At 42.6% G+C, this 10697-nt stretch overlaps 1 long non-coding RNA gene across 1 annotated transcript; it reads left to right on the forward strand.

The window, feature by feature from the left end:
- The first annotated feature begins 1980 nt into the window (after nt 1–1980).
- LOC143324410 (uncharacterized) lies at nt 1981–9714 on the forward strand. The gene is made up of 3 exons (XR_013077459.1): nt 1981–2091; nt 2242–2397; nt 9610–9714. It is a non-coding gene; the product is annotated as an uncharacterized LOC143324410 (long non-coding RNA).
- Nucleotides 9715–10697: the final 983 nt, after the last annotated feature.

The raw sequence follows: 10697 nt of genomic DNA on the forward strand, positions 1-10697 counted from the left end.
TCAAATATCTGCAAGTGTATTTTGCAGCAAGATAGATGTCCCAAAACATCAGTGAATGCTTTTAAGCCTTAAAAAGGGGCCTGAGGAAATCACATGCCCATCCAGTTTGTTTTCTCATGTCAGATAGCCAGTGCCATTTGACAGGTATGAGTGGGGTAGAGTTCAACTCAATGGGTTAAAGTGAGAGACTGATTAAGGAAATAGGATTTGAAGGCCTGTGCATTTTCGTTATGATTGACTGTTGACAAAACATGATGCAGATGTCGATGTTTTTCATCACTAAAACATTTTCCGCCAGCAATCTCCACAATCCCTTCTGGAAATTCCTCTGCATATCACACTATTTACCTTGTGGCCACAGGGACAAAAGAAACACACCAGCAAACAAAAAAGATCCAGGATGTACAACTGCATATATAAACCCCCATACAGCACGGTAATTTATGTGATCAGATAAGGGGTGATGAAATTCCATCGCGCTCTAAGCTATGAAGTGTTGATGTGAAATATAAAATACTATGAGGCAATGAGGCCATGCCGAGGATCTCTGTCCTCCGGGGCCACGCTTTGGCTCGCTTCAAGAGCTATCATGTTGTGCCAGATGAAGGAGAAATAATGCCTTTACTTCCACTTCCTGTCCTGGCAGTGTCACGCAGCACTGTCTGTCTCAGCTTCCCAGTCTTGCAGCCCTGCCCAGTCCCCTGCCGGAGGGCGGTCAGTGGGGCTAAAGCCTCTTCACATGAGGAGATAATACCCTCTCTAATTGGCTATCGTGTTGGGAATGAGGCTCACTGCTCCCCCCGTTCCCTCCTGTTGACTGTTCCTCAGCCAGCTCCCGCAGATTATTATAGATGACAGATGCCGCCATCTTATGGGAGATGGCAGGATTATCTTGTTGTGGCAGGCAGAGCATGGAGAGGCTGTCGGAAAATGGTTTGAAACAGAGCAGAGCAAACAAAGAAACAGGCCTGTGCCAACAAGCAAGCAAGCTTATATATGCTGTACAAATACACACACAGAATGGTGATGAAGCACTCACTCACCATAACAAAACAATAAAAGCCACCACTGATTTAAATACCAGAATGATAGTCAGAATGAGACTCAAGTGGTCATCAGTGGATCCGAGCCTCCGGGACAAATCATTTGACACTGAGAATATAAGCTCCAATTCACCATTTGAGAAAGTTTTATAGGCATATTCTCAAAAATTTCACCAACAGATGTGTCAGTAGGCATGTGACTGACATATACTGGCTTGAGAAACATCAGGTTTACTCATGACACTGATGTCATTTAGCATGCCCAAATTAAATGTGACATATAGACAAAAATATTCAGGCTCGTTTGTCGGTGCTGTCAACTTGTTTTGTGCATCATTGCCTAGAAACCACTCGGGTTAATATCATGTAATGTAGTGATGACAAAGAAAATATGAAGTTCGTGAAATCTGATGGAAATTTGGCCAAGTTTTGAGAACACAATAGAAAAAAAATGCATAAAATAACAGAAAAAGGATCCAATCAATTACAGAAAAGCAAGTCAATGTACATTTGAAGTTAATTAAAAGCAAAAGAATCCAGAGTCTGACATCACTCAGCAACAGCACTTCACCTGCTCCCATTATAAGCTGTGTTCCTCTAATCTTCTCCATGCATCCATCAGGTCTCATTACCACACAAACACACACGGACATACACTCTTCATTCTCTGCCTGACTGATCCATTTCAGTCCTGACTAGATGCTGTTAGTGCCCACAAAAGGTCAAAGACTGACCTTTACCTCTACTCTCAGGTACCACAAATCTCCACTGAACGGCTCGCTGCATGACTGTGAGAGTGTGTGTGTGTGTGTGTGTGTGTGTGTGTGTGTGAGAGAGAGAGAGAGAGAGAGAGAGAGAGAGAGAGCGAGAGAGAGTCCCTGTCTGTGTTCCTGGGTTTATGTGTGTGATCCAGCACTTCAGCAGAACGAAGTTGGCAGGCTCATTATCATAGGCCTACCCTGAAACAGAAAAGGTAGGGATCTATCGGACTGAAATGATGGGACCTGAGTGGGCTTCTAATGGTCGTGGTGTTTGCCAGGCTGCCCCTGTAAGTGGATTTCTACTGCGATCTGCTGTTTGTTTATTGGAGTGCCTGTTGTTCTGGATGCACTCCATAGAGGATACAAATTGCATTATTCACGGCAGGCAGGCTGGTAATGGCGAGGATGAATGATGGCCCCTATTTCTCTCCTGACAGAGAAGGTCGAGAGAGGAGCTCTATACAATTACACACAAGTTTGTGTTCGATCAGCGGATAGCTACGGGTGAAGTGCTCACCACACGCTGGAGGCCTGAAGGAATGGAGTTAGGGAAAGGAAGGCTCTGAGGTTGACTCTCTCCGAGGGATTTCAGGGTACGAACTGTAGCGTTACTAAATGAATTTGCCTTTGCCGAATTATTTTTTGAACTCTGTATTCTAACCATATCCTGGGGGATATGTGCTTTTTTTTTTAAAGCCTGAGCATTGATTTTTTGTTTTTTTGCTAAGTCAATTTAGTATCTGTAAACAACAAGCCAACATAGCAAATTGATGTAAAACACATGATGTACTGCACTTCTTTTTTACTCAAATTTTGCTCTTCATTCTTTTTCATTACAGAGTACAAAGTAGACAGTGACACGTTTGATGTGCCAAATATTTGGATTTGGATTAGACCCATATGATGGATTGCCAATACAACAGGCCAATCACTGCCTGTTATAAATATCAGATAAATGCAGTCAGTTATTCACTTTTGATATGATGGATGTTATTTCCTGACCATAACTATATAAAAATGGAAAGATAAATGTATTGTTTATTAACTTATTGTTCAGTAGAAATACTGTCCAATTCAATCTCTTTAGCCTGGATGAAGCTCTATGTGAAACCATACTAGTAGTTTGCAATTACAGTATGTGTAATATGTGAGACGGATTCTTGGGACAATGTGTAAAATGATTTACAGTAAATAGACAGAAATCAGAAAAAGAATAAATAAGAAAATATACTGCAAACAAACAGAACAATTAAAAAAACACGTTCATCAATAAGCAGCATAAGGAAGCTTCTAAAAACAAAAGAGAACGCACTTACAACAGGAAGTTTCCAGGGGAACTGATGAGCAGGTGCACACATGAGCTGACAATATATTTTTTTAACCTTATTTTTCCAATTATGTGCTTCAGCTCCCCAGCATACATACACCTGCCTTTCAGCAGGTCCTGTCTGCTGTTATGTTTTGGGGCACAAGCTATTTGTTACCTTTCCTCTTTAGTATACCTTTACCTGCCTGCTTCCTTGGACAAAAACTTTTTTTTTTACCTTTGCTGACTGTCTGCCTGTTGCAGAACATTTCTTCTGGACAATGACAAAGTAGCCCTCACTTTTACTTTACCTGCCTACCTCTGCCCATGGTATCTCCTTTTGAGTCCACATAACGCCTTTCCAGATTTTTGACAATTGAATGCTGGCTGATAAAGTGAATTATGTTGAACAACAGTCTAACAAGACTAAGAGCTGTGCAAGCAGCTATGTGGGACTGTACTGAGGTACAGTACGGCAGTGCCTTGACTTAAATTCATCAGGATGTTAACATGCTGATCCAAAGTCACATTCACATCCAAAGTCATTTAAATTGCATCCACGCTCCCCTTATTTGGATCTTTCCTCGCGCCTTAGTCCCTCCCACCGAGGACGCATGGAGAGATGCAAGGAAACCATGCAAGGAGAGAAGAAATGAGGCGTCCTTTCCTCTGAAGCATCATGTGAAGCAACGTCCATTTCTGATGATGGTGGCAGCTGATCACAGCTGGACCAGCTGTCAGTCGGCTTTAACAGCTCTAGAGACTTTTGATGAATTTGTGTCTGCAGCAGTGTTTTGTCTGTGTTTTGTGCTGTGTCCTGCTCAGAGGCACAGGAAGCATTTCTGCTGGCAGAATGCATTAACTGTATATTATATATTAATTATTTGAATTAGTATTTATTCATATTCTGATTGTGAATTATTTTTTTAATAACCAAGAATATGATTATGTTGTCTTTTGAACTCTGGAAATCATTTATTATTTCCAGAGTATTATTATTTATTAACTGTTTCAGGCAAAATTGAAATTGATTAATTATCAGCCTCACATGTGACTGAGTGGAAATGAGGATAAATGATGCAGAAAGTGTTTCGCTGTTCACTGTCAAGCATATCCATAATGAAGTTAACTGGGGAAATAACACATCATGAAAAGAAATATTGTTCTTATCAGAACTACTACTGGGGAATCAAACAAATAAAATATAAAATTTGAGAATGACTGGGTTTCATCTGTTATCTGACTTCACTCTGGCAGGAAAATGTTGGGATGTATCAGATTTTGCAGGAAATAACAATAAAAGTTGTGTCATGTCACTTAAATGTAGAGCAGGTCTACACCATATTCTTTACTGTACAGAGACCCAACAAATCCCCACAATTCTGTCCAATCAGTTACATAGTCCAGTCAACAACTAACATCCAATAAAGCGGAGTGTCTACCAGTGAAAGACGTCTGTCAAGGCTGCTCTTATATATCATCGCTAATCCCTCTTTGCTCACGGGAGAAATAAGAGCTCTGCAATGGCTTTCAACATGGCAGACCAGAGCGATTTCTGGTTCAGGGGAGGATTGAAGAGCAAGGAAATATCAAAGAAGAGACTTAGGATGCACCCATTGTTTGCCATCTTAATTTTGCATGTTAGCATGCTTAAACTTGTTAACCAAATATCAGACAAATTGAAATTTTCACCCTGTGGTGACACTAGATGAAAGGTTCAGGGATCAGAATCAGAAGAAGAAGAATCAGAATCAGAAAAAGCTTTATTGCCAAGTACGCTTTTACACATACGAGGAATTTTTCTGGTGAAATTGGTGCATGACACATCTACTAAAATATGACACATCTACTAAAATAAGAGCATGAAATATAACAATTTAAATATATATACACAAGTCTGTTTTTGTTGTTGCTATTTACCGGAAACACAGTCTGTTTTCCAGAAAGAAGTCCAAGTTGAGCGTTAATGTAACACATAGAGTTATATTTATATCAGTCAATGTGACAGAATGAGTCCGAGGTGGAATGTGAAGGGTGTCAGGGGGGGTTCCGGGCCTTGTTGGTAAGGCTGACAGCAGACGGGAAAAAACTGTTCTTGTGGTGTGAGGTTTTGGTCCTGATGGACCGCAGCCTCCTGCCAGAGGGGAGTGACTCAAAGAGTTTGTGTCCGGGGTGAGAGGGATCAGCCACAATCTTTTCTGCACGCCTCAGGGTCCTGGAGGCGTACAGGTCCTGAAGAGATGGGAGATTGCAGCCAATCACCTTCTCTGCAGACCGAATGACACGCTGCAGTCTGCCCTTGTCCTTGGCGGTGGCAGCAGCGTACCAGACAGTGATGGAGGAGGTGAGGATGGACTCGATGATGGCTGTGTAGAAGTGCACCATCATTGTCTTTGGCAGGCTGAATTTCTTCAGCTGCCGTAGGAAGTACATCCTCTGCTGTGCTTTCCTGATGAGGGAGCTGATGTTCGGCTCCCACTTGAGGTCCTGGGAGATGATAGTTCCCAGGAAGCGGAAAGACTCCACAGTGTCAATAGTGGAGTCACAGAGGGTGATGGGGGCAGGTGAGGCTGAGTTCTTCCTGTTGTCCACAACCATCTCCACTGTCTTTAGAGCATTTAGCTCCAGGTTGTTCTGATTGCACCAGGTCACCAGATGGTCAACCTCCCACCTGTAGGCGGACTCGTCGCCACCAGAGATGAGTCCGATGAGGGTGGTGTCGTCCGCAAACTTCAGGAGCTTGACAGACTGGTGACTGGAGGTGCAGCTGTTCGTGTACAGGGAGAAGAGCAGAGGAGAAAGAACACAGCCCTGGGGTGATCCGGTGCTGATGGTCTTAGCGTCGGAGAGGTGTTTCCCCAGCTTCACGCACTGTTTCCTGTCAGACAGGAAGTCTGTGATCCACCTGCAGGTGGAGTCAGGCACACTCAGCTGGGAGAGCTTCTCCTGAAGCAGAATTGGGACGATGGTGTTGAAGGCAGAGCTGAAATCCACAAACAGGATCCTAGCATAGGTTCCTGCGGAGTCCAGGTGCTGGAGGATGAAGTGGAGGGCCAAGTTGACTGCATCGTCTACAGACCTGTTGGCTCTGTAGGCAAACTGCAGGGGGTCCAGGAGAGGGTCAGTGATGTCTCTGATGTGTGAGAGCACAAGGCGCTCAAAGGACTTCATAACCACAGAGGTCAGGGCGACGGGTCTGAAGTCATTAAGTCCTGTGGTCCTTGGCTTCTTGGGAACAGGGATGATGGTTGAAGACTTGAAGCAGGCTGGCACGTGACATGTCTCCAGTGAGGTGTTAAAAATGTCACCACAGGGATTATACTTCAACATAAAGGGGAACATGAATTTCTGTATCACATGTTACTACAGTCCATCAGAACCATGTGCCAGCCTTTTGGTGGAGCAAGAGGACAAGAGAGCAGGATTCATCATCTGGGAATCAGGAATGTCCATAACACATTTTGTGGCAATCCATCCACAAGCAGTCGAGATATTTCAGTAAAACCAAAGAGTAAAAGTCTGGGGATGAATGTGTCATTTCCTGGTCATACATCTAATACCTGCTGAGATTTCAGTCTGGACCAAAGTGGTAGACTGACGCAGACCGACACTTCTATCCTTAGAGTCATGCTAATAGTGTAAAGTTGTGTGTAACAAAAATAAGCACAAATTATGATATCAACCTTTTTATTCATGATGTCAATTATCTCTCAAAAATAACTCTTCTATATGGACCCAAAAACTCGCCACACTGTTTTCAGGAAGTTCAGTCTGAAAATCTGAGAGCATCCCAAGAAATGCAGCAGACTCATATGCACCTGAACTTTGTGTTGAATGCAGCCACCTACCAGGTTCATTCTGCTGTCAGCAACTATTTATTTCTAATGATCCAGGATGAACCAGGACATGAATATTGCTATTTGAAGCACATAAACTTGAATGTTAGTTCCATTTCCCTGACGGCTGATTTTCTAAACAGCTTAACTCAGTACATGTTTGTTTTCAGTGTCATAAATGAGGTGGAACATTATGACAAATGTAGTTTTCTGTACATGGTCAGCACCAAGCAAAAATAACATCCAAACAATCCTACAAGAAAAGGAAATCTGTTTAAATTCACAAAAATGCCACCGCTAATATTCAAACAATCTATAGTCACTTGAAGGGGCTGTTAAATGGAACCAGACCAGATCAGCTGTGCTTCCAAGCACACGGTCCTGCAGTTTTATTGTCCTTTGTCTATGAGTGTCTATTAAAGCAGTTTTCAAACTTTCTTGGCCCAAGGAAAGCAGTTATGTGAAAAATCAGTCAGGCATTTTGTGGGAGCCATATGTCAATAAAACTTTGTGGTTGTCCTAAAATTCTACAAGACACCTGGCCTTGTGTCATGGGACATAAATGGCAGATTATAAAAACTGCTGATCGATTTAAAGTGTTTGTCCAGCAGTGACACCATGGCAGTGGCAGAGGGGTGTTGTGTACCTCCTTAGTTTGAAAGCTGGATCTCCGTACTCATTCTCTCTGGCATGAATGCATCACAGGTTGTCTTTCTTCTTCACACTGCCTTGACGAGATCATTGTTAGCTTTCCCTGTCAGACAGCACAATCTTGTATGGAAGTTAATCAATGTCAATACTACTAAGACAGCACTGAATATATTTCAAAGAGGACTCAAGCAGTAAGCCAACATTTAAGTCACAAGGCCTGTTGAGAGGCACATGTGGGCTCACTAGATGTTTTGAGGTGAACTCTGTTGCAATATTTGAGCAAGCAATGGGATTTCTCATTCCTGCGGTCTCTCAAAGATGCATGCTCTCAGCTTTTGCGGTTTGTTCTTTTTGTTTGCAAACTCCAATTACATAAGAGCAGAGAGAAGTCAGTCTGATTTTCCCTGAAAAGTGTCTGACTCACAACAGCCACATTGCAGAGCTTCTCATTTGTCTGGAGAAATACCTGTGAAAGAGGGTGTAAAAATAGTAAACCCTCAGACCAAAAAAAAAAGAAAAGTCTGAAATCATCCCACTCTTCTGATGAATTAAAATAAGATAATCCTTTAATCCCACAGCAATGAAATTCACAGTGTTAGAATAGCAAAGGGGATAGTGCAATATTAAGAAGCATCAGTAAAGCAGGATATAATGCATAAAAAAAGGGAAAACAATGGGTAAACTGTTTTTTAGACGTAAAACAGTGGTAAAATAATTCAACAATGGTTGGATTTAACATTATTGCACATACAAATGATTGATTTTGTACAGTTTAGCATACACTGATATATGCACACAAGCGAATCTGTCAGTTTTGGTGTGAGCAGTCGACAGGGAGCAGTGTTACCTACCAACATTCAGCGCTGATGTCGGAAGCAGTCTGTCCTTTATGTGACGATGGATAAAGCGTCAGACCCAACTGGAAATACATTAGGTGCCATTACAGAGAAGAAAGGGTCAACCCTTTTGATGCTAAATCAAATATAGTTTGATGGTAATGTGAGGGACAAATAAACACAGTATTTTAATGTCACCAAATACGTGGCAAAATACATCAATCAGTGAGTTAGCTGCTCAGGCACTTACAAGGCTCTTATTTATGATTGCAAGGCAAACAGCTTTTAGCGAGTTAGCTCATTAGTTTTATACTGAAGCTGCTGTTTCAAATAAACCTACAAGCTCACTGAAACATCAGCATTTCCCATATAGTACATAATTGTCCCACTACAGTTTCATGTTGGCATCCAGTGTATATAACCAACACTTGCTACACCGACCAAGATACACGCATGTACCCGAGCACACACAAACTGCATATTTTAGTTATTAGTCTGTATTTGAATTAAATCCTCATGGGGCCCTTGGTTTTTAAGTCAAGTGTTTCCTCATGGGGCCCCCCCCCCACTGGGAGCTGCTCCTGGTCTACTGATGGGGGCGCTGCTGAGGGGACGGCTCTGGCCTGGATGGCTGGAGGCCTCTGCACCTTGGTGTGGGGCCTCCTGTCTGCCTGGGTCGGGGTGGTCTCGGGCGGCGCTCCCCGGTCATGAGCCGGGGGCCCTCTCAGTGTGGATGGCCCCCAAAGGTGGCTTATTCCTTATCTTGTCCATATGGGTGTGTGCGCGGGTGTGTGTGTGCGTGCGTGCGTGAGTGTCTGTATGTAGTTATGGGGGCGGGAGGGCTGGGTTTTCTTCTTTGTTGTTTTTAGCCTCTGTGAGGCACTTTGTGTTGCTTTTTAAGTATGAAAAGTGCCATATATATAAATAAAATTTAAAGTTTAAATAATAGAACTTCTCCACCTGCCCACACCCCCTCATCACAGGAGGAGCACACCTGAGATGCATCAGCCAATTATTCACCCGCTCTCCAGTACTTAAACCCCAGCTCTGCACCAAGTATTCGTCAAGTCATCCGTTGTGAACAGTGGTAACAGTTGTCTCAAGTCTCTGGGTTGGGGTTTGTCTGTACAGCTGCTTACCTGCCTGCCTGACTCTGTGTCTTTTCGCCTGCCTCAGGTTCTGTTCTCCATCCTGCTCTGGAGCGTGTTTGGTGTGAATCCATTGGCTGTGAGTACAAAGTGTGGACTCCTCTGCTGCCTGCCCGTTCTCACCTCAAGTTGCTGTTGGATCATCAGATCCTTCTGTTGCACATTTCAGGATCATTCTGTGCTGAATTAAAAGACATTCATAAAGCTCCCTGTCTCGGTGTCTGTGTGCAGCCTTTTGAGTCCTAATTTGGAAAAACATGACAGTTATGGAGTTATTGACTCATGTACAATGACCGTAATGCTTCATACACACAAACTCACATAATAAGGCTCTTTGATAAATAAAAGGTTTATTTCTACTAAGTACACACAATAACTACAAAGCAAAAACTACATACACAAAAACCACTAATTATACATAGTAACTACTAACTGCACACATAGCCATACAAATAAATGAACAAATAAATGTGACCATTAATAGGCTAAATACTACCGCGGATGAAAAAAACAAAAAAAACAAAACAAAACTGAATGATTGAATGACTGAAGTTGTGAATCCAGCAGCACACCATTTTTTGTGAATGAGGGCCATTAGACCAGATCAAGCATGATATATCAATCAGATACCTTAATTAGTGGAAACACAAAAGAAGAAGTGGATGAAATTACTAAACAGTAAATTAAGGCTTAAAGCACCATTTAGCAGCTGAGAGGGATGTGAAGCCAAATAATTTATCTGAAGTAATTAGATGTTATAACTATATCAATGGCAGATTCTAATTTTTAATCTAACGCTTATGAAGTATTCCTGTTAATTTGTCGCATCAACTCAGAATCACAGGGGAAGAATTGTTACACCTGTTGCTTGATGGCCTCCTCTGGAAGGAGCAGAGGAGAAGCAACACTGCCTCTCATGTGGACCGTTCTCGGGTATCACTGGATGTGTCCGGTCCCACACAGCAGCTTGGACAGCTGATGTGTGTCTTTGTCTCATTTGGAACTTCCTGGATCCCTCGGAACAGGCGGCAGGGTGATAACTGCTTCAAAGAATTTGTCACAGTTCAGATTTTTTTCCAGTGAGCCGGGAGTTTGGAGCACACTCGGTGCGACTGG

The sequence above is a fragment of the Chaetodon auriga genome, chromosome 8 (genome assembly GCF_051107435.1).
Source record: "Chaetodon auriga isolate fChaAug3 chromosome 8, fChaAug3.hap1, whole genome shotgun sequence".
Classification (NCBI taxonomy): Eukaryota; Metazoa; Chordata; class Actinopteri; order Chaetodontiformes; family Chaetodontidae; genus Chaetodon; species Chaetodon auriga.